This window comes from Chrysemys picta, chromosome 3 (genome assembly GCF_011386835.1).
Source record: "Chrysemys picta bellii isolate R12L10 chromosome 3, ASM1138683v2, whole genome shotgun sequence".
Taxonomy (NCBI): Eukaryota; Metazoa; Chordata; order Testudines; family Emydidae; genus Chrysemys; species Chrysemys picta.
Window position 1 is genome coordinate 98,013,403 of NC_088793.1, and position 27,719 is coordinate 98,041,121.

A 27,719-nucleotide genomic window follows, 5' to 3' on the forward strand; every position below is an offset into this window, starting at 1 on the left:
ATCTTGTGTGCAGGACAAGCACTTTACCTTAATTAATGCTTCTTTTCCTGTTTGGTGAGCAGTACAATTAAAAAGGTTTACAATGCAAACACTCAGTATAACATTATACCATGGGCTATAGATATTATAAGTAGGATTAATACATGCAGCATCTTACAAACAGTCCATAAAGTCTAAACACTAAAAACATTCTTTTACCACCAATATCTATTTTAACTATGCTAACCCACAGGTAAGCCAGAGTGGTTCCCAGCTAAATGTTTGCCATTGTTCAGTGAGGCCGCGGGCCTTCACATGAGCTGACACCAGGTCTGTATATGAGGAGAAAAATGCAGCAAGGACAGTTGTCAGAATTTGGGAGTTGATAAAGAATGTAAAACTATGATAAAACCATTAATCTTTAATATTCCAAATGGAAGCTATATGGACATCCTGGTATGTCTCTCAGACAATGTCTGAATATGGATTTATCAAAACCATAGCAATGGTGCAACCAGTAAACATTTCTTCTCAGTGTAACTGATGCAATTAAAGTGGGATTTTTTTGTTTTTTTGTTTTGGCCACAACAAATATATTAAAAGCCACTGGAAATATTTATGAATTCAAGTTGATATTCAACATATTCACCAGCAGTGAAGTTGCATGCTTCAGAAACCCCTTGTTATTTGTCTTTTTATAAGAAATATACAGTCCATACTATGGAGTTTATTCTCTCAAAATGCACACTACTCATTAATATTAATATTAATAAACTCTGTGTGCAAGCATGTGTGCAGAGAGCAGAATAGGCTCAATATGGATTTCAATGATATAAACAAAGTTTTCCTTTGATTCCATTGCTAGGAAAACATTATCTGGTTTTTAAGTGAGGGTTGTTAGACAAGAGATAGCACCACCACTTCTTCCATGAGGTCAGTCCTTTTCACATTTAAAAAAAAAAATTAGTCTCACATCACATCACCACTTTCAGTTCATGGCAGCAATTTATAAAGGAACTACAATAGCAAATTGATAGTTGAAAATGAAGATCTGCTTAACAGATTTAACATCTATCGGTGTGGCTTTCAGTTATACCCCAGTGCTGTAAAGAGCTCTGAGGCATTCAGCAGAACCATATGATCTTTGAATTCTTTCATCCAATTTTTATCTTGAAAGAAATTGTACTGCCAATGGATTTATTTATTTAAAAAAATACAAATCGTATAGGCTTTGCAGTTCTGTCCTGTGAAGGGTATAATACACTTACTTCTGTATTCATGGTTAACATCCGTTAGCCTTAGTGGGAGTACATGGAGAAGAGAACAGATCCCCTGAGCCCCATTTTGAGGCCTACACGGGAATTAAGTGGTGCTTATGCCTTATACTGATCCACTACACAGGGGGGTGAATTTCTCTCTAGATGTTCACATGCAAGTGGCTGAAATCATAGATCTACTGTGAAATAAAGGCAGATACAATTCAGTGCCTGTCAGTAAATACAGCATCTGTCACTGAAAAACATGCTAAACCACGACTGAAATAAAGCCTATGGCATGTTCCAGTATTAAAACCAAGGGGCCAAATTAACACCTGGTGGAAGCAGGTGCATCTCCAGTAAATAGAGCAAATGGAGTTGTGCTTGCTTACACCAGGTCTGAATTTGTCCCAGTAAATATATCCAGTACCTCCCCAAATGTGTGTGTATCACCAGTCTAAACCAGAGTCCAGGAATCAAAATGTATTCACAACTGAGTGGCTGGAAATGTTGAGCAAATAAAACTGAGTACGGGTTTCAGAAAGGAAACAGTTTTGTAATGCCTACTGAACAAGAACAAGTACAAAAAACAGGGTCTATCTGACAAACATTTTGATATTGGAGTGGAAGTTTATTTGTGGTTATACTTAAAATGTGCTAGGTTTTCATAAAATTGCAGGCAAGTGATTTTAACTAGTAAGTGCACGGAATGCACAAACCTTTTTCAAAATAGGTAAAATCGATGCATTTTTGTAGCAATCATAAATTAATGCTGAAGACCTTTGTCATATTCTTATAGTTGAGTTCTGTCTGCAATCACATTTATATACTGCAGGGTCAGATTGACTTGGGAATTTTGAAAATTATAAATGCACTGTTTTATAATGCATTCTCTCGGATAAATTGAGTGCTTCCCTTAATGGGAAAGTCATGAGCATATATGTTCATTGTAGTAAGTTATTTTTTAAAATCTCTACGTTGTAAATAAATATGTAACCATAATCAGTGAATACAAAAAAAGTTATTTAGCTGCTTGAGAGAAACTAAGATTTACACGAGTTCAGTCTATACCTCCTAAAACTGATAAAATAATATCAATTCTTAACAAATATCACAAATGTAGAATGGGGATAATGATATGTCCTTTGTAAAGTGCTCTGAGATTTACTGATGAGGGAAGCCCTGTACAAGTGCTACTAGGTATTATTTATTATTATTGTTGTAGCCTCTACCATCAGGAAAACATATTTAGAAATATCTTTTACATCACAGATCTTCCATTAATTGCAGTGGTAATTTCACACACAGAACAAATGCCCTTGATCAAATTATTTGTTTTGAATAACTCTAGCAGATGTGTTTAGCCTTTCCCTCTGTATATGCATTATTCAATCACATCATTAATTTTACAGTTTTGGTTGGTATTTGTAATTGTTTCACAAACAGTTGTGTAAACTGGTTGCTCTGGGCAGTCACTGTTCATACCATGTGATTGATTGCTGAAGTCACATGGCATTGTTTCCGTTCTCTGACAGGATTATCAATACTTTATCAACAAAAGAAATTCCCCTTAATGTTCACAAATTAACTATGAACAGATCTTGCTTTTATTCATTCGTTTGCTGTTCAGAAATTGATCAGCAAATCATTCATGCAAATTTTAAAAAAGAGCTTTTCAAAATGGCCACAGAGCAAATACTCAAAATTTTACTCAAGTTAATATTCACAGCATCTCCATTTTTTACCCCTGTGCTCATTCCTCTGTCTTTACTTAGGGCTGGTCTCACTCTGGGCTAGATTGTACCTCTTAGGCACAAACCAAAGTAAGCGATGGTGCAGAGTTGCATTGACTCAGAAGGATATGGGGGAGGCATTCTGGCTCAGTGATCTTGCTAAATCCCTTTATGATGCAGCCTGCTCCCTTTTGCATGCCTGTTCTTTATGAGACATGCAAGTGAGCAAAAGTTCCTTATATTCCCGTCCCTCAACATGCATCTGGGAAAGGGTCAAATATATATGCACAGCTAGCCCTTAGCAAAAGGTAAAAACAAAAGGTGTATTCTACCCGTGAGCATGAAACTCCCATGAATGTTAGATTCAACTACCATGCATGGATCAAGAGGAAAATATACCCTATAGCCTAGTCAGATATTCCTGGATTACTAAGCACCGATATAAAGCATCTCAATGTGGTGCAAGTAGTGCACAGCAGTGACTTTATGAGCTCCTTTTCAACCTAATTTTAGCCTACTAGTGGTCAAGCAATGCTTCTGTACCACACAAGCATTCTCATTCTGCATCAGAATGCTTTTTCTTCTCACCATTTTATCTGTTAAGAACAACATTTTCAACAACTATTTTAATGAAGATATGAATAGCTTTGAGCCAACTAAGGTGATCTGAACCTCTTGGAGTTAATCTTTTACTAACACAAGTCCTGGTCCTAGGCCCTTAAAAGTCATATGGCTACAGGAAGGCCTTTGGGCATAATATAAATATTCACTGCTACTACAAAAATAATATGACTCTGGTGTCCCTGCACCCTGGCCATGGTAATGGCCCGTGGGGTTGTTAGCAGCTGGCACAACTTAGTTCATCCCTCAGTTAGACCATACTGGCACACAAATCACCCAGGCTTGGAGGAATCACTAAAAGTCTTATAACATCAGCTCCTCCCTCAGCTGCACCAGGCACATCTCAGCTACCACTGTGAGCCTGGCCTTTTATGTCCCTCCATTGTTACTTGCCCTCAAAGTCTTCTCAGTTGTTTAGGTTTTCTGCTTTATGTTTCTTTCTGAGCTTTATTGTTGAACCTCATTGAATCAAAATTTATGCCCCCAGGTTCCCCTTTCATATATTATTGGGGCTGCTCAAGTTCCACAGTGAATATATACATAAAACAGTTTCCTGACTGTTTCATACCTATTCTCCTAAACTGTACTTAGGCCTGATGTCACCAGTTTGTTGTTTGCCTTGTCTCCTATGGTATAGATGAGGCAACTTACTCGGTCCCACCATTTTTACTGACAAGTTCTTTTTCATCTTAAAACTTCTCTAAATGGCCTATCCATTTTGGCCACTATGATTTCTCAGTATTTTGAAGCATTATATGCTAATATCTCCACTGTTTTGAAAAATAATTTCTGTTCCTTTACAAATGTTTTAATATTTTATCCTCCTGCCTCTGGGCCCTTAAGGACGTGCTGTCTTTTCTAACTCCCCCTGTGCTCCTCCTCACCCCTTTCAATTTCTATTTTCTTCCTTCACAGTCTTCCTCATAGTCCTCACATGCTCTCTCTCTCTCTACGTATATGGCACTCAGCCTATTCTGGGGGTGAAAAAACCCCACCACCACTGATAAGGAATTGTTCTTACTCTCCTTTTCTTGCTTTCCCTTGTTCAGCCCTGACTCTGGATCCAGGTAGTACTACCACGATATTGTGGCTACATCCAGAAGTGACAAAGAGAGTCAAGGACTACGTCCGGGTGCACTAAACATAGGCTCGCTTCCTGGAAACAGCACTTAGGTTGACATTTTCATACCAGTATTTTTCTGTATCTGAGCAGTCAATTAAACATCTATCCATTAAGTAAGATCCAATTATAGTGAGCGCTTGCATTGACAGGAAGTATTATTATAAATGAACAGGGTGTGAAATCCATGTTTTATATGCTTTTTCACTTATGACTCAACAATAGCAAGTTGCAGCTATTAGCATACTGTTACTGAATAACTTAGAACATTCGTAACTTACCCTCCAAAAATGAATGGAAGATTTCCATTCACACACAACCTTTCAAGTTTGGCAGAAGTGGTTTCAAAATTTCATGGGGAGATTTCATTTCTGAATTTCCTGTGGATACCAGCTACACCCTTCCATTTAAGCTGCTGCTGCTTTCTATTTTTCTCCTATTTGCTGTGTCTTTCTCTCCTTGCTGCTTGAAACTTGAATACCAGAAGCCAGTGAAGGAATGGAGCAGGGATAAATGCTTCTATCCTGGATGGAACTGGGGCTGTTAAATGTGTGGGATGTGAACAACTGGGAAGGAAAGGGTAATGGCTAGAACACTGCAGGTGGCAGATCAGACAACGGACAGATTGCATCTACCACAGAGGCTTTTCAAACTGGAGGAGTTTCAAACTTTATCCTGGGGAGCATGAGGACCTGACTGGTGCTAGGTTGAGCCCCATGTTAAAAAACAAAATAAATGGCGGGGGGACGGGGACGGACGTGGAGGGGGATGAAAAAATACTGGCACACGGGTTCGCAGGGCTGCTCAGGTTTGGCCTAGCCACCCTTCTCACCTCCCCTCTGTCATGATGATGGAAGGGTGGCCAGGCCAAACCTGAGCAGCACTGCAACCTCATGCACCAGCTCACAATGCCTGGAGCAGAGAGCTGGGCCCAGCCCTGTCGGACAGGAGCCACTGCTGCCTGGGGTGAGTACAGGGTAGGCTCACTTTCAACCTCTGGGCCAGGGCCCAACACCACAGGACATAGAAGCCCTCTCCTTCCACCTCCCCCGGGTCCTCCGCTCCTCACAGGGCCTGGATGGGCTTGCTCTCCAGCCCCTCTCTTCCTCAGTAAGGATCTTGTTGTGCTCCCATGGACCAGGGGCTCAGAATGGAGCATGGCTGGGACATGACTCTTTGAAGAGGAGCACAGCAAAAAATGTTTGGGAACCTCTATTCTGCCTCTCAAAAATTTGGGAAATATAAGGTGGCAGCTGCACTGCCAGGCTTAAAAGTAAACTTTAGATATTTTTTATTAGCTTCAATGGGAGCTTAAATAAAAAAGCCAGTGCCCTTATGTTTGGTTCAAGCTGAGGAATCTTGAAATTAAGAAAAAGGTGGAATTTTCCTTTAGGTCAAAGATATTGAGAGCTGGAAAGTCACAAAATGTAGTCCCGCATGTAAAGAAAATTGATTTTATTAAAAATCATCGTCATATACTATGTTTTTTAAAACTTGTTTGTTTTTTTTACAACAAAAATGTACATCGCTCCCTTCCTATATGTGCGCTACCTCCCTATTCCACTGCTTCTTTTCCATATCAAAAAGGGGATATGAGGAAGGACAAATGGATTCTGATTTTCCTGCTCCATTGGTTCTCAATTTCCCCCTCGCAGCAATCCCCCATCTACCCATATTTTAGTGCGAGCCCCAAAGGCCTGGTCTATGCTGGGGATTTTCTGACATTTTCCCACCATTTGTGCACTGATGCAGGTCCACCAATGCAAGCAATATGCATTGAGTTGCTATGATTGAGTGCCACTGCTATACAATCCGAATGCTACTGTTGGCTCCAACAAAAACAATCAGCGAGTTTTTATCACCAAGTTGTCTCGACCCGCTCTCATTAATTAACTGCTGTAAGACCTTATCCCAAGATGGTACGTTAATAAAAAGGAAGTACATGTATGGCCAGCAGTTCCTATACTTGTCTACACAGTTCTTCATTTACTTCCTTTCCTGACCCTGGCTAAATTGTACATTGAAATTTTTAATGTCTAGCTTGTACTACAATGCTATCATCTGAAAAGAAGTCTGCCAAACTGAGGAAATTTACTCTGGTGTTCTGAAAAGTATCTGTGAAGTTTTATCAGTAACCCAGAAAAACTTACAGCTACCTGAAGGATCCGATAAGCTTCAAGATGAAGAAGCAAATATTTAGCTGATGGTAATGTAAATCAGACATGCCAAACCCACACACAAAAAAACAACGCAGAAATTGGGCTTGTTTTTGGCTTAATTAGCTTGTGAGTTGCTTGTTGGATAGTTTTTGACTTGTAGCTTTTTTTTTTTTTTTCTGGATAGGCTCCCCGCAAGCCGGGGTAAGGGACAAGGGGGGGGGGGGGAAGAGTCAGGGGTGCAAAGTGGGCCCACCACAGTCCCAAACTGCATGTGGGGGGATCTAGTCATATAGAGTGTTGGGGTTCTTAGGGATTGGCTTGTTTTGGCCTTGTTTTGAAATGGGATTAGCTTGATTTTTGGTTTATTGTGAAAGTCAGGGTGCTTATTTACCACATTAAAGCTGGCAACTGTGCTGTAAATAGGACAGCACTCTCTAGAATCATAGAATATCAGGGTTGGAAGAGACCTCAGGAGGTCATCTAGTCCAACCCCCTGCTCAAAGCAAGACCAACCCCAACTAAATCATCCCAGTCAGGGCTTTGTCAAGCCAGGCTGTAAAAACCTCTAAGGAAGGAGATTCCACCACCTCCTTAGGTAACCCACTCCAGTGCTTCACCACTCTCCTAGTGAAATAGTGTTTCTTAATATCCAACCTAGTCCTCCACCACTGCAACTTGAGACCATTGCTCCTTGTTCTGTCATCTGCTATAACTGAGAACAGCCTAGCTCCATCCTCTTTGGAACCCCCCTTCAGGTAGTTGAAGGCTGCTATCAAATCCCCCCTCACTTATCTCCTCTGCAGACTTAAGTTATTTCTACACTTGCAGAGTTTTTGTGCTGTAAGTTTCACCTGTGATAGGGAACCGGTGAAAGTACAGTGCTCGTTTGTGTACTCACTTAATTCCTCAGGCATCAGAGAGTGTTTACATTAGCAGCACTTCCATTGCCGATGCATTCTAGGGCAGCTATCCTACAGTGCAGCTCTCTCCATTTTGACGATGGGAAGGGGGCAAAGGTGATCAAGGGGCATCCTGGGTCCCTGCCTCCTCTCCTCAAACACTGATCAGCTCCAGTAGCTCGGCATGGCTCCAAGCAGGGGATCATTTGCTCTGTGGAGCAGCCATTGTCACCTGCCCAGATGATAAATGAGCACTTGCCAAGAAAACAGGAAGGGGAGTTTCAAAGTTCCTGGGGCTTTACAAGAAAAGGGATGGATGTTTGTTTAGCTGGCAGCAGAGCTGTTGGCCAGAGTGGTCACCTAGGCACTGTCGGATATCCTCAGGAGGCTAAAAGCTGTGTAAACAGGAAGAATGTGTCTTCACCGGCCCATCACCGCAAAAGCATCACCGGTAAGAGCTGTATGCCTCTCGTGGAGGTGGTTTTCTTTTTGCAGCGAAACTTCTGAGTTTCACCACAAAAAGACATTGGCAAGTGTAGACACTACCACGTTTTTTGCGCAAAAAAAGGGACTTTTTCCACTTTTAATGGCAAGTGTAGACATGCCCTAACTTCTCTTCTGCAGTAACCACAGATAAGCACATCAGCTAAAGTGTTAGTGGTATAACAGCAACAGTAAAGTGCTTAACAATATATCAAGCTTATTAATATCATTTTCTGCTTTAAGGTTAACACCTAGTAAAGTGAACTGGGACACATTCACACCTCTCTCAATGCTCGTTTCATTCTTTTCAGTTATTTGCACACTTGGGGATTTTGGCTATACTGGGCAATGTCCAGTTTATAGCCACCTTCTCTTTGCATCTGATTTGTAAATTAGTTTTCAACTGAAAGCTTTTAACTGAGGTTAAAATTAAGTGGTGGCCAGGCATTCCACTATTTATTCTTGTTATTTGTATTATAGTAGTATGCTAGGTGCTGTGTAAACATAGAATATCAGGGTTGGAAGGAACCTCAAGAGGTCATCTAGTCCAACTCCCTGCTCAAAGCAGGACCAATCCCCAGACAGATTTTAACCCCAGACCCCTAAATGGCCCCCTCAAGGATTGAACTCTCAACTCTGGGTTTAGCAGGCCAATGCTCAAACCACTAAGCTATCTCTTCCCCACCTCACCTCACCTCACATCACATCAAGACAGTGCCTGGCCCTCTAAATAGCAAGACAGACCAAACTTTGGATTAAGGATACATTATTTCCCCCATTTCAGAGACAGGGAACTCAGGAAAAGAAGATTAAGAGACTTGCCCAAGGTCACAAGATAGAGCAGGGAGGTGAATTGAGACCCTCGAGTTTCAGACCCATTCATTAACCACAAGACCATCCTTTCTCTTCCGCAGAGTCACTATTCTAAATGAGACTTCTCAGGTTACTCCTTAAATGGTAACAACGTATATGTAAATATAGCCAGTCCCCTTTTTTCAGTCTTACTAAACAAGTAACATTCTTTTTTAAACCATGCTCATTTTTATAACAAGTTTCTGTTCTGTTCTTTCTTTTAAAAAAAGTAATTTCTGGATGCATTTGCTCAAGTTCAAATGTAAATATTCTTCACTTGCTCAGATGATTTGAGCTTGTAACATTTAAAATAAAACAATGACTGGCATTTATCTAGAGCACTTTTTGTCACCCCATCTGGTCAAGCAGTAAATTGTCATTCCTATTCCTCCCTTTAGTGCTAAATCAATTACACAATTACCACTTCATAGCAAATATCTTTAGTGTCAGTTTTATGGTGACTGATCTGCACACTTTGAAATCCTCGTCTCCTCTCCCCTCTAAATTCCATCCTCCAATGGACATTCCAATCTTTCATAAAGGACCCATCTCTCTCTGTCATGTGGAGTTACCAGCCATCCACTTCCTATGACTATTTTAACCAGACTGGGATCCACGTGACGTTCTCTTTCATTCTCCATTGGTGCTATTCCTGACTAGTCACAACAGATATAACTAAAGGCTTCCCCAGCCACTCCAACTTTTTGTTATCTGAGTCCCAACATTAGTGATAAAAGCATCTTAAATATTTATCAACAGAATTATTTTACATCCTACAGCAGTACTAATAAAATGAAGAAAGTAACACCAAATACCTTTATCTGTAAGTTATTTAACTACCATTCTACAGTATCAAAAATGGGAATAAACTATATGTCCATCCATGGCGCAAGGACAATCAATTTCAATGTTTAGACATTAAAAATATCATACTCCACTCTTCTATAGTGGATTCCCCTCATCTATCCAAACCCTATCCAGCTGATAGTGGATATACCTTTCTATATTGATTTTATTATCCCCATAGTTTTTACTCTAGATCGCAAGGTACCCATGCACTAATAAGCTTCTAATAAGCAAACATGGAATCTTCAGAACTATGAGTGTCTTTGAAACCTTTAATCTCTTTGATTAGCTCCTCAGACAGCATCTTCTCTCTCCTGATTATCCTTATCCTATTCCTCTCCACAAATTCTCTCTGGAAATTCTCTCTCTTGTATTCTGTTTATGGGTTCTCTTGAGCTTGACCTGCTGCTGCACTGATGGAGATCGTCTCATGTCAGTTCTCTTTGCCCCGAGTCTCAAAACATAATCACAGCTCTTCTAGAGACTTTTTATGCTCTGCCACAGTTCTGATAGTGTAATCTTGATTTTTCAAGGAAAAGGCAGAACTTCAGTGGGAAGCCACAGCATTTTTTTATATTACCCTGTTTTTTCACTGCAGTGATTCTGCTTAGCTCCCAGCTCTTTCTTAATATGAGCAAAGACAGATCTTGAAAAACAGACATTGTTTGTCCCTATATTCCCAATGGGGTATGTTCTCCAAGGACTCTCCTCTTCTCATTGTTCTCATGGTAGCACAGTTGAATAATCACATCCTTAGGGCAAGAGCTCATAGCTGATTGTGGAAACAGTGTGTGCATTAGGCCTTGTCTGTTGGTCTGATCCAAAGCCACTTGCCTCCCTATCATTATGTAGGACTTATTTTTGGGTTACTACAGTGGTAGATGGGGAGAGAGTGCAAAACAAAACAAAACAAAAAGTGAGAATCCATAAAGGTGGGGGTGACTTCTGTGGGGCAGCAGGCCTGTGTAGCAAGGCGGTGAGACACCCAACAGCCCCGCTGAGGGCCAAACCTCCCCTAATCCCAACGTGGGCGGAGCCACCGGGTCCGGCGCCCGCCCCTCCGAGGTCACGGCCCCGACCCGGAAGTATAAAAGCCCGCCTGCAGAGCTCAGTGGACCCCAGGCCGGCGGAGAGAGCAGACGTCCGTGGCCAAGCTCCCGCTTGGGAAACAGCCGCAGGCCGCGACCGGCCTGCTGACTCACCGGGCCGGTTGAGCCTACCTCTCGCCCGGTACCCCGAGGAGGACTGGCCAAGACTGCCCCGTGCCAGGTACCCCGAGGAGGACTGGCCAAGCCTGCCCCGTGCCAGCTACCCTGAGGAGGAGCCGAGCCTGCCCTCCGCTACCTACCCAGAGGAGCCAATGCTGGTGGAGAGCACCGACGACACTAGGACGGCCCAGGTACCATACGAGGGGGAGTGTGGAAGTAGCCCGGGGGCAGCCAACCCAGTCTGGCTGCTGCACTGCCAGAGCCGATGTCAGTGTGTTGCGGCCAGGATCCCCACTGACAGCAGCGAGTTTCCGTCGCTGCTAGGGCCCCGGGCTGGGATGCAGTGGAGTGGGAGGGCCTGCGTCCCCCCTGCCACCCACTCCTTGGATGGCAGACTCCCCCTGTTTCCCCTGCTATAAGGCCTGGGCCACTGATTGACTATTTGTTTGCTGCCCAGCCCTGACCTAGGGCCTGGGCTGCCACAAACTGACCCAGCTCCTGCTACAAGGCCTGGGCCTCTGACAGACTGTTTGCTTGCTGCCCGCCCTGACTTAGGGCCTGGGCTGCTATAAATTTTGCCTCAGCCCTTGCATAAGGGCCTGGGTTTCGGACCTCTTGACTCAGCCCCTGCTTATGGGCCTGAGCCCCTAACTGTGTGCCTGTTGTCCCAGACTGCCGCCGGACCAGAGCGAGGCAGTGGGACACCCCACAGCCCCACTGAGGGCCGAACCTCGGCCCAAACCTACTACAGCCTGCTGGTAGATTTTCCAAGCAGGAAGTTAGAGGAGAGGAACAGGACTTACTCAAATCCTATATTTTCATGGGCATATATTTTTCTACTTAAGAATTGTATATTTCCCCTTATTTCTAATATCAAAGAATTATTGATTCTTGAAGTCTGGCCTTACCTATTTCTTCCAATCAGCCCTGCATGCATTTTCTATTTTAATATTTATTTAGGAAGTTTAGCTTCCTGCTGCACAGCATCAACATCTTTATTAAACCTACCTTATATAGACCCAAAATTCATGAGAAATATCTCTGAAAGCAGAAAAAGTAATGGTTATGTGGAAGGAAAGGAGGGGCTGCAACGAAAATCATTTGCTTAAGTATACAGCTTATGTTTTATCAATTTAATTCTAGACAAGTCTTCATTCTGCTGTGAATACAGATGCGAGGAATATGTTAATGGCAGATTTTGGTCGTTCCATCCATAGAACTGCAAAGCCAAATGGAAGTGATCACTTTTCTTTTCATTTTTTTAGATTTTGTGATTCAAAAAATACTGCAAACCATTAAAAAAAAATCAAGAAATAGCATAACATGGCAAGAACTTCCTGAAAGAAGATAATAGTCTTTAGCATAGAATCATAGTTAACTATCATGTCCTGATGCTTATTGGTAACTCAACTAAATTCCAATTTGGACAATTACATTCTCTCTTCCTCAGTTCTAGCGTTGAGCAAATAACTGGCCATGATTAACTTCCTCAACCCTAAATTCTGCAAGGTAGTTAAAGACATACCTAACTTAAAGCACATAAGTAGTCCCAAGTTAGGCATATGCAATAGTACCTTGCTGAAACAGGTCAACAGTAGATTTAACCTGTTTCTGCTTACTGAGAGCCCAATACTGCCAACTTTACTCCTCTTGAGACACTTGTGCTCCACACATACTGTCCATGAAGTTGTAAGCATGGCAGGATTAGGCACTGGATGTCTGTGTGGTTGTGATTTCCTCGTTATTAGAATTTACTTGATAATTTTTTGTTGAGTTAGTTTTTTGTTTTGTTTTTTAAATGAAGACTATTGCTCAATGCTTAACAGTTTTCTCAATCTATTTGATACTCTTTAAAACCTGAGCTGTGTAAATTGTGATTGGTAACATACAGTAGGTCACATGATACTTTTTCTGTTTCCCAAGTATAGTATTATTGTTGTTATTGATTTATTTATTTTTTGTATTACTGTAGCACTGAGAAGCCCCAGTCATGGAGCAGGGGCTAGGTGCTGTATGCTTATAATCAGAAAGAAAGTTAGAAAAGAGCCACTGCAGTTTTGAATCTCTCAGGATGGGTGGCAGTTTAAGTAGAGGTAGCAGATAAACAGGATTAGGGAACTTCAGAAAATCTTAACCCTCTTCCTTCCTGGACCACACAGGCCTCACCTGATACACCCTTCTAGATTTATCAGCCAGGTGAAAAGTTTAGGTTTAGTTTTTGTTTTGTCACATTCACTGTGTGTGCTCCTAATTGTGAAGGGTGCATTCAAATCTTTGTCTGGTTCATTTACTTGCTAGAGCTCTGGCAAAGGGTTTTGGGAAACCATGTCAGCCTGCTTTATTAAATATATAAAATATACAAAACCCATTGTATTTACTGGTCTTGTGACTTTCTGCCATTGACAAAAAGCAGTTGTGTGTGCACGCATGCACAGTTCTAGTTTGGTCCACAATAGAAAATGAAGAGAGGAACACTCAACCTGAGGAAATTAGAATACTTTCCTTGCTGTTTCGAAGGTGGGCTTTTTTGTTTTGTTCTTTAAGGCTACCCAGTTTTATCATTGTTAATATTTTCTATATTTCTGAGCAGAACGTGAAGTTAAAGGAAACTTCCCAATGATTTCAGTGGGCTTTGGATCAGGCCCTAATTGCGCAGTGATTGTTTCCCACCAGTCCTCGGGGTGTGGGAAGGTTATAAGATTAAGCATTAGGTCAAGGGTTCTCAAACTTTTTTTTCATAGTATGGCCAACATCTTGATAGAGAGGTTCTCTCACACAGACCTCGTCTTCCCCTCCTCCTTTTTTCCAGCTGTTCTTACAAATCTATCAGATATTTCTTTTAATGCTGTGTTTGGCCAAAGGTAGAAGCTGGAAACAAAAAACAGATCCAGTTCCATGTGACCAACCCGTTCTCTGTGAATCACCTGGTGCTTCCCAGACCATAGTTTGTGGACTACTGTATTGGAAATGATCTAAGACAAATTACTCAGTAAATGTAATGCTCACAAGATACCATGCCCAATATGGTTACAATGAGAAATAGCAACACATTTTGGTTCTGCACTACCATCAGCAGAAATACTAAACCAATTCACTTTGGGACAATCACTATATAGAAAGAACAGGAGTACTTGTTGCACCTTACAGACTAACAAATTTATTAGAGCATAAGCTTTCGCGGGCTACAGCCCACTTCTTCGGATGCATATCTTTGAAGAAGTGGGCTGTAGTCCACGAAAGCTTATGCTCTAATAAATTTGTTAGTCTCTAAGGTGCCACAAGTACTCCTGTTCTTTTTGCGGATACAGACTAACACGGCTGCTACTCTGAAACTTGTCACTATATAGAGACATGCTTCAAGAAAAAACAACAACATGTAAGTAGGCATACAGTACGTGTTTTATAATCACCAGTCCAAGTTGTGTAGTAAGGCATGAGAATAAAGGAGACCAATGGCTTTCAATATGCAAAGATGTGTTTAAGTTTTCTTTTTGTCTCAAACTCTGATCTGCACTTGGGAGAACACTGTGCTACTGCTACACTGGCCCATGTTCTCAGATGGGTAACAATTAGCATGCTCAATGAGCAAACTGACAGAAGAAAGATATAAAGCAACAAGTCAAGAAAGAATGCTAAAGTCACAGTTTGACATCACATCTACCCACAACCCTTAAGTGATTTGATAAGGAAAATGATAGAGAAAGTCTCTCTCTGATTCCCCCGAGGCAGATTATAACACAACTGCATGACTTGTCATGTGTTGCTCTTTCTTATAACTACAGATAGTGATCATCTGACAATCACAGGAGATCCATGGCATTCACAGACTTTGAATCATGAGCCATAAATCCAGGAGATATAACTGTATACTATAAAAGTCTGGACTCAGACTATGAATCTCTCTCTTTGGCACTTATCGGTCCCCATGTCACAATCAATCAGCAGTGATGCTGTGGCACAACAAATATCTCCTAAGAGTCTTTACTTTGCCTCAGAGGAAACAACATAACACACCTTCCCCTTTGCAGTTATACTCCATCAGGCTGGTTCAACAATTTTCCTGTCCAATGCACAATCACTTTCCAGTACTAGGGGCACATATAATGCTCTTTGCTTCAAAAAGCAACTATCTGAAAGGACTGAAAAAACTCCGATTTTGACATGACTCCTCTACATATCTTTTTCATGGTGTAAGAAGTTAGCTAGATAGTATCACCATGTAGAAGAAGGGAAATGCAAATGCCTCTAATGGTGAGACAAATTCTGCTCTAGAGTGTACAGTATCTTAAATGATATATTACCTTTATTTAGTGTTTTGCATCTGATCTCAATATACTATATTTAAAATAATCACTGGCCCAGCACAGCAACATTACTTGATGTGTAGGACAGGAAGAGAGGAAGAATGCCATATTCATAGTGAAACTTTTTTAAAAAGAGACTTTTAATCCAATATTGCTCTGACTGAACAAAACAACCAGCTTTGAAATGATTATAGATTCAGAGCCATATAAAATGACTTAATTGCATTCTGAAGAATCTGCAAACACCTGAAGTACAAATGGAGGGACCCCTTCAGTAGGATGCAGACAGAAAGCTCTTCAGTGAGGCTGCCAGCCCAGCATCAGCAGAAAGAAGAGCAGCTCAAATTAGGACATTCCCTGCAGAATGGTGCAGTCTCCCATCAAGGTCAGGAGGCTCTTGGTTTTAGCTGCTCTCTGCACTGATCATGGGCCACAGTGTAGCACATGCCTGACTTCCAATGGAATGTCCCCAATTCAACACATGCCTAAATGCTTTGCTGGATCCAGGCCTTAGAGAGGAGATGATCTAGGCTGTTTCTTTAAAGTTAGAGCTAATCAATGCAAGACTTGTATCATTAGAGCTCCCCCTCTCTCTTGCTGTATCCAGAGACAAACAGCAAGGGGGATTCTACTTATAGAGATGTAGCCTACATTTCCCCAGCCCACTCACAGCCATAGACTTCAAGTAATGGCAAAAGTGATGCTGGGCAGTGTTGTAGCTGTCTCCCTCTGGCCATAGGATGGTTGAGATGATGTCTGTGGACTGACCTGTGACTAAGAGGAGCTGATCATGTCTTCTTCAAATGTCTTGAAATATTAGGACCTGTCTGGGTATATATCTTTGGATTCATGGATTAACTGAGCAAGAAATTACTAAAATTGGTAGGTTCTTTACTTGCATAAAGGTAACTTAATCAACCCCATTGGCTTATGCCAATAATTTCAAAAGGGAGTGTCCCATTTTCATTTGCTAAGGAACTCCTGAGGAAGAGTTCCAAAGGGGAGGAGCTGGTCAGGCCATCACCTTCATAAAACTAAAACCATTCAGAAGAGAAAAAAACATTGCTTCTGTTTTCTTGCTATTGGCGATGGTGGCTACTGTTGCTATTGGCTACTGACCTCTGGCCTATGCTTCCTTAATCCCATTCCCAGCCAATGGAAGCTGCGGGAAGTGGCGGCCAGCACATTCCTGTGGCCCGCACTGCTTCGTGCAGCTCCCATTGGCTGGGAACGGCGAACCGCGGCCACTGGGAGCTGCGGGGGGCCATGCCTGCGGACAGTCAATGTAAACAAAATGTGTCACAGCCTGCCAGCAGATTACCCTGATGGGCCATGTGCCGAAGGTTGCCGACCCCTGTCACAGAACCTTCATCCTTTCATTTCCTTAGTCCGTAGGTCTTGCCATTCCTTTGGAAGCTCCTCCATGGCCACACTTTTAAAGCCTTGTTTACTTAAGAATATCTTAATATCCACACCTTCGTTTTTTAGGGCGTGTTTTGCTGCTGTCAGCCATCTCACTTCCAGGTATTCCAATATGCAATAGCATCCACGGTATTGTAACACAGACACCTGCTTAATTCCATAGTTAGGAACATTATTTCAATTGCTGTACATCATTTCTGCTTTCTGAAGTCCCTGTTCTGATTGTCATTATGCTTGACAAGGAATCGGATAAAATTACAGCTGCAGCCCATTGCACATCTCTTATCCATGTTAGTGCGAACATTATCCACATCAGTTCAGTTGTCAGAATGGTCACATAATTTAATAGCATTTTAGATTTCTGCATTCCAAGACTAGGAACACAGAAGGCTGTTCCTTCTCTACTTGTGCTGTCATCTTTTGATTCTTCTGTAGAAACTTGGCAAAGATGGCCCCATTTTTCATAAATAAATTCAGGAATTTCATTCAGAATATGTGGGTTTTTCCTTCTCTCTGTCCCCCTCCCACGCCCCCCTCCCTCCCACACACAATTCCAAATCCTCAAATGAGGGAATAATTTGCAGCTGTAATTTGATTTCCCATGACTAAAAATGTTTAGATCTCTCCATTTTTTCTTTTTTACATGTCTCCATCCATTTTTAAAACACGGATAATATGAGGAAGTCTGTGGCAAGTTTTGTCTACTAAGCTCCCAGCAATCCTCACAGATCTGTTGTGTACTTCTATTTTCAGGTTCCCCTTTTAGTTTTGCCCAAAAATTTAGATCTAATAGCTTCATCCTTGGATTTATACATGCTTCTCCAGTGGCTACTTGCAGCACACACTCTGGTGTTGTTATCATTGCGCCACATGCCAATCGCAGAGCTTGGGTGCAGAGCAGTTCCAAGTTTCTTACAGTTGTTTTTGAGGCTGAACCAAAAGCTTGGCATCCATAATCTAAAACTGGTCTTACCAATGCTCTATACATTATCATCAGTATCTTGTTATCTGCACCCCAGTTTTTTCCAGCTATACTTTTAAATAAGTTTTGTATGATATTATCTATGTCACTTTCCCAGTTAATTATTTTGAATTAAACACGACCTCTAGGTACATACATTTTTGAACTATCTGAATTTTTTCACCATAAAGAAATAAGTCCCTTTATTGCTTAATTTTCTTCCCGGATAAAAGCATTCCTTTTGTTTTTGCAAGTGAGAATTTAAATCCCCAATAATTTCCCCGCTTGGAAATTGTCCGGTGTGCCTCATTTGTCTTTTCTACAGCTACTTGAAGTCTTTTATGATTAGCCCATGTAGCACAGCCATCTGTAAAAAGGAAAATATCTATTCCTGTCTGCACACTTTCTGGGGGGTGATTTATAATAATGGAAAACAAAGTAGGGCTGATAATACTCCCTCACAGAGCTCCATAAGTAAGCTTGTAGGTTTTTGACGTTCCCACTATGACTTGTATGGTTCTGTCACTTAAAAAGTCCTTTATCCACCAAAACATTCTCCTTTTTATTCCAGCTTTGGCTAGTTTATATAGGAGGCCAGGAAGACTTTTACCATGAAGTTCTTTGTCCATATGCTTTTTTGTACCTCTATTTGTAATCTGACTATATGGTTAACTGCGCATTTTTCTCTTCTGAAACCACTTTGTACGTCAGTTATATTATAATTTTTCTCCAAGTATTCCACAAGTCTTACATTTATCATTTTTTCCATGATCTTCCCTAAATACGTTGTGAGGGCAATAGGCCTATAAGTGTCAGGCCTTGCATGCATCTTGCCTGGTTCCCTCACTGGTATTACCAATGCTTGTTTCCGTTCTACTGGCAGCTGTCTTTTCCCAAAAATATCATTATATAACTGCAACAGAATCTTTAGACTTCCTTCTGACAAGGGTTAATGCATTCCATTACCTATATTTAAGGTTAAGATTTTGTCACGGTTATTTTTAGTAAAAGTCACAAGTCGCAGACAATAAATAAAAATTCACGGACGCTTGTGACCTGTCTGACTTTTACTAAAAATAATGAGGGAGGAGAGACTGATGGGACAACTGAAGCCTAAACCCAAGCCACAGCAGCTGGGAGCTCCAGGGGCCCCAACACTCGCAGTGACTGAGAGCGCTGAGGTCTCCCCACTGCCGACGGTGACTGAGCGCTCTGGCTCATGGGCTGACAGCTGTGGGCCCGCCGCCCTGGGCTGAAGCAGAAAATGTCACAAAGGTCTTTAAAAACTCACAGACTCTGTTACTTCCATGACTTAATCTTGTCCTTCCTTATATTATCTTTATCTGGAGCTGTATTTTTCCTTTTTCTAGTGGCTAAAATAAGCTCCTGCATGCTAAAACTTTTGTTTAACACATCATCAGCATATTCTCTCCAGCCATTTAATAGTTCACAGTAATCCTCAATAAACCTCCATTTTTTTCACAAAACCTATTTCTTTGATTCATATCACTACTGACCTTTTGGAATTCCTTTGCTAAAATGTCTGCCTTTCCTAAATTGGAGACCTTCGTTTCATTGCTTCATTGTTTAAGACTTTTACTTCCAATTCCAGTCATTCTTTGAATTTGCTTATATATTTCTGAAAACCTTGAACCTTGGTTCAGATCACAATATACATTTCTCCAACTTTCTTTTTTTGTCATTCTGATCATTCTTTCCGCCACCACCTTACATCTTTTATAATTCTTTAATATTCACTATATGTTTGTTTGCTTGGATGCCTTATTTCTTTCCTTGATTGCTAATTTGCAATCCTAATTCCACCAGGGAATCGAATTTCTAAATTGGGGGAAATTTGGTGTTTTGTAGATGGCCAATTCAGCTGCTGCTGTAATTCTTTTTATTACGTTGTTATAGAATTCTCCTAGATTGTCAATTGTACTGCTACTGCATAAATATTCATCATCCTTAATCTTGAAAGTGCCCCAATTAGCTTTTTAAAATTCCAGTTCGGAACTCTTTTCATGTTTTTTGACATTTCTTCAGCCTTGATACCCAATAAGTATAGGAAATGTTCATTTCCCATTTACTAGCTTATTTTATTTGTTGCAATTCCAGATCCAAAACTGAAGAGGATCTATCCAATCAATTAAATCTAGTACGTGCTCCTGTGTTCAATATTACCGTTATGCATATCAATAAATTGTTCTAAACTTTTACCATTTCAGTCAGTTTTCTTACTTCACCATAGCACATTATGACTATTAAAGTGTCTGCAAATTATCAAAGGGTTTTTGACATTACATAATTTTTCTAGTTCTAAATTAACTAATTTTTACATGGATTATAAAAATTATATATCTGTATATGTGTTTTTGTTCTGCATGGGAATCTTAATAGCATTATATTCAGAACATAGTTTCTGCGCATCCATTTTGATGTAGCTAAATCCTCCCCTCCTTTGGTAGCCTCTTGATCCCTCCAGAGTATATCATACCCCTGTAGATTGAACACAAGTTTACTTATTACCAGTTTTTCTTGCACACGTATTACATTAGGCTTTTTCCCCCCATTTTAGAGATGGCTTTCTTAAATTCCTGTCTATGCACTATTAAACCATGCACATTCCAACTAAGGATCATTAAGATCATGTTATTTAAGCTATATTATTGCCTTCCGTCAAAATCCTGTTAATGCGGTCTATTGAGAGGTTGTCTGTCTTTACATATTTTTCTGCTGCATTTGCTGTGATTTCAAACCTTTGAGGTTTTTTCTCCATCTGCAAGGTGCAGTTAATTACTTCTATAATGAACACTATAAACTTCTCTTTACTTACAAGCAATACATCATCTCCCATTCCTCTCATATTCTCCTCCCTGATCAGAGATATGTTCTGCTGCCCCCGTACATCTTTTTTTCTTGCGTATTTTTTTCTATTTTCTGCAGCATGTATCTTTTGATAGCCTCTGCATGAGATACTTTGTGAACAGGTTTCATTTTTCTCTAGCTTGTTCTCCTGCTGCACATCCTTTATTGCTGCACTGTGCTTTCCCCCGCAAGTACTGCATTTAGGTTCTGTTCCTTCTACTCACTTGTCATGGGAGTTATTTCCTCCACACTTACTGCACCACATTGTTCCCTTACAAATGGCTGGCATACATCCAAACCTTTGACAATTAAAGCACCTCACCAGAGGTGCGGGGAGTAGGACAGTAGCGTAGCTAGCGGGGTGCAGGGGAAGCAGCCGCTTCCCCTTTTCCCAAAGGCGGCCGCTGGCCAAAGGAGCAAGGGGGGTCGCAGGCTGGCCACCCGCAGCACAGCCGGCAGCCACGGGGGGGCAGCAGGCGTGCGGCCGAAGGAGCAGAGGGGCGCAGCATGCGGCCCGGCCCCGCAGCCGCGGCCAAAGGAGGGGGAGGCACAGGCTGGCCACCCGCAGCACGGCCGAAGGAGCGGGGGGAGGCTCAGGCTGGCTGCCCACAGCGCGGCCAGCAGCCATGGGGGGGCGGCGGGCGCGTGGCTGGAGGAGCGGGGGGGGGCGCAGCATGGTGGCCGGAGGAGCGGGGGGGAGGGGCAGTCAGCGGTGCAGCCAGAGGAGGAGCCAAGGGGGGGGGCGCCTTTTTTAGGTTTGCTCCCCCTCCTCTTAAAAGCTGGCTACGCCACTGAGTAGGAATATGTGGTTTAACCCCAAAAGATTGATAATCCATTTGGATCCTACTGGGAAGTGTCCTACCTTTAAGTGTTATATGTACAGTCGTAGATGGCATTTCCCCACCCCTTACAAAGTAGCCATTTATCAAACAATACTTTATCTTCACCTATACTCTTTTAGATATCATCCTCAAATAATCCTTGTAGAATTTCAAACATAACCCTTCTTACTTCAATCAGGAATTTAGGCCGTTGAGAAGTAACTTTCATTTTCCCGAAGGTTACAGTTTTTAGAAGATTTTCAGCTTGCTCTTTATGCGTACACTCTATCAATAGATCGCCACCCAGCAATTCTTTTAGCTCTTTGAATGACACCAACACTTTGCTTTATCCATTCTGCCATTTTCAGGGGGTTAACATCCTCTGCTTTCACATCTTCTATCTCTGATCTGACAATTATAAAATGCTGACTTCTATCCTGTTTTTTTCTTTCATTTCTATGAATTCCTTATTCTTCAAACCTGATATATTTTTTTTAATTTTTCCTGATCTGAGACGATCCCTCATCCCTTGCTTTTTCTCCTTCATAATCCAAGACAATTTTCTCTTTTTCCCCACCGACCTCCATTGTCAGGTTCAATGTTCAACCTCATTTCACCTGGGGGCCAGCTGTAGTCCTCCACTTTGCCTCCTCCTCAACTGCCTGCCAGCCAGCCTTCTCTCTCCGCCATCCTCAGCCACTGCCTCCTCTCTCCACTAGCTGCCCCAGCCAGGCTTCTCCTTTGGTTCTGTGGCACAGCAGGCTCACTTTCTGAGTCTGACTGCTCTCCACAGGATTTCATAGACAGGTTATGACAAAGTCTGTCACCTTTCCCAGGACGATTAAAAATTGCAGAATAGCTTTTTTAATTGGGCCCCATTTTCCTGGCATTCTGTACAGGTGTTGCAAAGAGAATTTTATTACTCCAAGGTTTCTGAGTTTTCCGTATAAATATCTCCTTTTACTGGTACAGTCTTTACAGATCCATGAGAGATGATTTATTGTTTCTCAGACCTTAAATCCATCAATCCAAAAATTTGTTTGTTAGAAATAGATTACTATTTAATCCACAATGACCTGTTAAAATTCTGAATAGAGCCACTTCACTCTTCCTCTCAGGTCTTTGGATTAAATAAACATTTTCAACTATTGGGCCCGCCTTCGTTTCAGGTGGTCACAAGTTCCTGCCATTCCTTCCTTATCTCATTTTTGATTAAGTGTGTAAATTCAATTTGCTTAATGGGATCTCTAGGTCAACTTGTTCATGCTCAATAGCATTTTTTGCCTCTGTGTTTGCCTATGCGTTGCCAGCAATCCCTAAATGTGCCAGGATCCATGCTATTACTACAGTCACATCACATTGCACCAATTTGTTTGTTAGCAGCAATATTTCATAAAGTATATCATTTCTGCTTAGGGTAACCAGATGTCCTGATTTTATAGAGACAGTCCCAATATTCGGGGCTTTTTTTTTTTTTTTTTTTTTTTAAATATAGGCACCTATTATCTCCTACCCCGTCCCAATTTTTCACACTTTCTACTGGTCACCCTATTTCTGCTGTCAGACTTGCCATTGTATAGTGCCTGCAATCCTGATAAGGAATCAGACAGAAAGGCAGCTGGCCAACATCCTAGGCCCAACTTAGTGTTAGCTCAGCCATAAAGACAGAGATAATGTTAATTAGCCCTCTGGCTTTCTTGAGTCCAAATGCAGGCACACAGAAAGCTGTTCCCACTCTACCTGTTGCTTCCTCTTTGGAGCCATCAATATACATTTGACAGTAATGTCCACACTTATCACATATATATTGATTTGCTATATCTTGTATTTTTATCATTCTTTTCCTTTTTTTTATTTTAGTACATAATTCCATGTCTATTGCGGAGGGATGGTTTTCCAGCGATAGAGTATTTTACTATAGCTATAGATTTTGGCCTCTTGTAAGCCTCTCTTTTCACTGGACTAGAGGACCTCTCGAGGTCCCTTCAATCCCTATATTTCTGTGATTCTATGATTCCACCCCACTCAGGAAGCAGCAGGCAGATGCAGTTAGAGTCTCCTCCATTTCCCTCCTGCCAGGGAATAAGAGTAAAGGAGCAATCAAAGTGAATTCCCAGCGAGGGGCTATCAGCCCAACCAGAGCATGACCAGCTGATGGCAGGAAGCAACCAGATCTCCCTTGCAAGGCAGCAGCACCTAGCCCCAGGGCCACTGACCAAAATACAGCCTTTCACCCAGATCAGGACAAGGAGCAACCAGGGGCAGAGCCCCCAGGAGATGCCAGAGTTAGTTGAATATCAGCTGGAGAGATGCAAGAGCCAGCTAGGAGCAAGGTAATTCCTATGATCCTAAAGTTCATTCCATGCATCAACCTTCTTGGATTTATGTTCTGCTCATTTGGATGTTTGCAGTCATTATGCAAATGAGGCAATGCACAGTCATAAAATATGCAGATTAGACCATTTATCATTTAGGCAAATTTCTGAACCTTCAGACTTAGCAGGTATGTTCAGAAGAAAATTGTAGCCTCCCTCTCCTCCCCTACCCCGCCACCACCACTATAATCATCACATGGGCAAAAGCAGGAAAACATCAGTGCAGATTCAGGTATTCTCAAAGGCCTCTCTCTGTTCAGGATGGAGAGATAATACATTCTGTTTGACTCTAAATCTATTATATTAGAGCTTGGGGGTTTAATCTTATGAATAAGGGATAGCTACTTGTTTCATCTTTCCAGGAAAAGAGAATTTACAAATCTGTATAGAGGTAACATTTTGACTCTAATTTATTATTTATTTATTGCAAGCTTTCATAAAAATGTCATTTGCTTAAATGTGTTTCTGTATCCAAGTATTTGAAGTCTACAGTTGCAATCGCTCACAAATGTACAAATTAACCATAATAGGAGTACTTGTGGCACCTTAGAGACTAACAAATTTATTAGAGCATAAGCTTTCGTGGACTACAGCCCACTTCTTCGGATGCATATAGAATGGAACATATATTGAGGAGATATATATACACACATACAGAGAGCATAAACAGGTGGGAGTTGTCTTACCAACTCTGAGAGGCCAATTAATTAAGAGAAAAAAAACTTTTGAAGTGATAATCAAGCTAGCCCAGTACAGACAGTTTGATAATAAGTGTGAGAGTACTTACAAGGGGAGATAGAGTCAATGTTTGTAATGGCTCAGCCATTCCCAGTCCTTATTCAAACCGGAGTTGATTGTGTCTAGTTTGCATATCAATTCTAGCTCAGCAGTCTCTCTTTGGAGTCTGTTTTTGAAGTTTTTCTGTTGTAATATAGCCACCCGCAGGTCTGTCACTGAATGACCAGACAGGTTAAAGTGTTCTCCCACAGCTCTCTAACACCACATTCTACAGGCCATTATCCTCTGATCCCACTGAGGATTACCTAAAGAAACTACACCATCTGCTAAAAAAACTCCCTGACAAAGCACAGGAACAAATCCGTACAGACACATGCCTAGAACCCCGACCAGGGGTATTCTATTTGCTACCCAAGATCCATAAACCTGGATATCCTGAACGCCCCATCATCTCAGGCATTGGCACCCTAACATCAGGCTTGTCTGGTTATGTAGACTCTGTCCTCAGACCCTACGCTACCAGCACTCCCAGCTATCTTCGAGACACCACTGACTTCCTGAGGAAACTACAATCCATCGGTGATCTTCCAGAAAACACCATCCTGGCCACTATGGACGTAGAAGCCCTCTACACCAATATTCCACACAAAGATGGACTACAAGCTATCAGGAACAGTATCCCTGATAATGTCACAGCTAACCTGGTGGCTGAACTTTGTGATTTTGTCCTCACCCACAACTATTTCACATTTGGGGACAATATATACCTTCAAGTCAGCGGCACTGCTATGGGTACCCGCATGGCCCCACAATATGCCAACATTTTTATGGCTGACTTAGAACAACGCTTCCTTAGCTCTCGTCCCCTAACGCCCCTACTCTACTTGCGCTACATTGATGACATCTTCATCATCTGGACCCATGGAAAAGAAGCCCTTGAGGAATTTCACCATGATTTCAATAATTTCCATCCCACCATCAACCTCAGCCTAGATCAATCCACACAAGCGGTCCATTTCCTGGACACTACTGTGCTAATAAGCGATGGTCACATCAATACCACCCTATACCGGAAACCTACTGACAACTACACTTACCTACATGCCTCCAGCTTCCATCCAGGACACACCACACGATCCATTGTCTACAGCCAAGCTCTAAGATATAACCGCATTTGCTCCAATCCCTCGGATAGAGACAAGCACCTACAAGATCTCTATCAAGCATTCTTAAAACTACAATACCCACCTGCTGAAGTGAAAAAACAGATTGACAGAGCCAGACGAGTACCCAGAAGTCACCTCCTACAAGACAGGCCCAACAAAGAAAATAACAGAACACCACTAGCTGTCACCTTCAGCCCCCAACTAAAACCTCTCCAGCGCATCATCAGAGATCTACAACCTATCCTGAAAGATGATCCTTTACTCTCACAGATCTTGGGAGACAGACCTGTCCTCGCTTACAGACAACCCCCCAACCTAAAGCAAATACTCACCAGCAACCACACATCACTGAACAAAACCACTAACCCAGGAACCTACCCTTGTAACAAACCCCGATGCCAACTCTGTCCACATATCTATTCAAGTGACATCATCATAGGACCTAATCACATCAGCCATACCATCAGGGGCTCGTTCACCTGCACATCTACCAATGTGATATATGCCATCATGTGCCAGCAATGCCCCTCTGCCATGTACATTGGCCAAACCGGACAGTGTCTACGCAAAAGAATTAATGGACACAAATCTGACATCAGGAATCAAAATACTCAAAAACCAGTGGGAGAACACTTTAACCTGTCTGGTCATTCAGTGACAGACCTGCGGGTGGCTATATTACAACAGAAAAACTTCAAAAACAGACTCCAAAGAGAGACTGCTGAGCTAGAATTGATATGCAAACTAGACACAATCAACTCCGGTTTGAATAAGGACTGGGAATGGCTGAGCCATTACAAACATTGACTCTATCTCCCCTTGTAAGTACTCTCACACTTATTATCAAACTGTCTGTACTGGGCTAGCTTGATTATCACTTCAAAAGTTTTTTTTCTCTTAATTAATTGGCCTCTCAGAGTTGGTAAGACAACTCCCACCTGTTTATGCTCTCTGTATGTGTGTATATATATCTCCTCAATATATGTTCCATTCTATATGCATCCGAAGAAGTGGGCTGTAGTCCACGAAAGCTTATGCTCTAATAAATTTGTTAGTCTCTAAGGTGCCACAAGTACTCCTGTTCTTCTTTTTGCGGATACAGACTAACACGGCTGTTACTCTGAAACCTGTAATTAACCATAATGTATCTCTGTTATTCTAACTGCCCCCTCCTAGCTGGAGTAAAATAACATCTTTTGCACAATACTAATACAGAGTCAGATACCAGCTCATAGTTCTCACACACATACCCACTGGTACCAGTGGGCAGTCTGCCTCCTTCCGACTGGTGGTTTAGTTGCCTATGAAATAGACCTTGGGAAGAGTTCTTGGGTTCCCATCCAGTACCTCAGACCACAACATCACACAGGCCTCAGGCCTCTCTACCAATTCTGGAACCCATGCCTCTATATGTCCCCACTAGCTGGCAGCATGGCTTAATGGGTCCTTGCTATTAGGAATTCCCCCCCACACCCCCCGCCAGCAGCTGGCTGTGAGCTCCCCCTCAACCTCGACCCCCCAGCTCTCCCCCCAAAAAAGGTCAGTGAACGGCTTCACTAGCTTGGAGGGAAGACAGAGGAAATCAGAATAGCCTCTTAATTTAATACTTGTATCTGAAGGATTCCACAGGACTGGTATCAAAACAATATGTGTCTTCCCCCCGATCCACTTCTCCCTGGGCCTGCTTGCTACTTCTGCATGGATCCTCAGGCCCATGGAAAACTCTCTGTCCTAGGAACAGAGACAGAAAATGCTGCCACAGAGGTGAATAACATTCAGCACATGAGGGGAGAGGCGCAAAGATGTTCCCCTCCAAACGTGGATGCAAAAGGCACAATATGGCCCTTATTTAAAAAAAAAATGTAAACATCAATTCCTGCTTGCGTTCCAAGTGGATCATAGTCACCA

At 41.9% G+C, this 27,719-nt stretch overlaps 1 protein-coding gene across 1 annotated transcript in view; it reads right to left on the minus strand.

The window, feature by feature from the left end:
• Positions 1 to 27,719, minus strand: part of THEMIS (thymocyte selection associated) — a 110,258-nt gene that overhangs the window by 48,714 nt on the left and 33,825 nt on the right. The gene's annotated exons all lie outside the window — the stretch shown is intronic.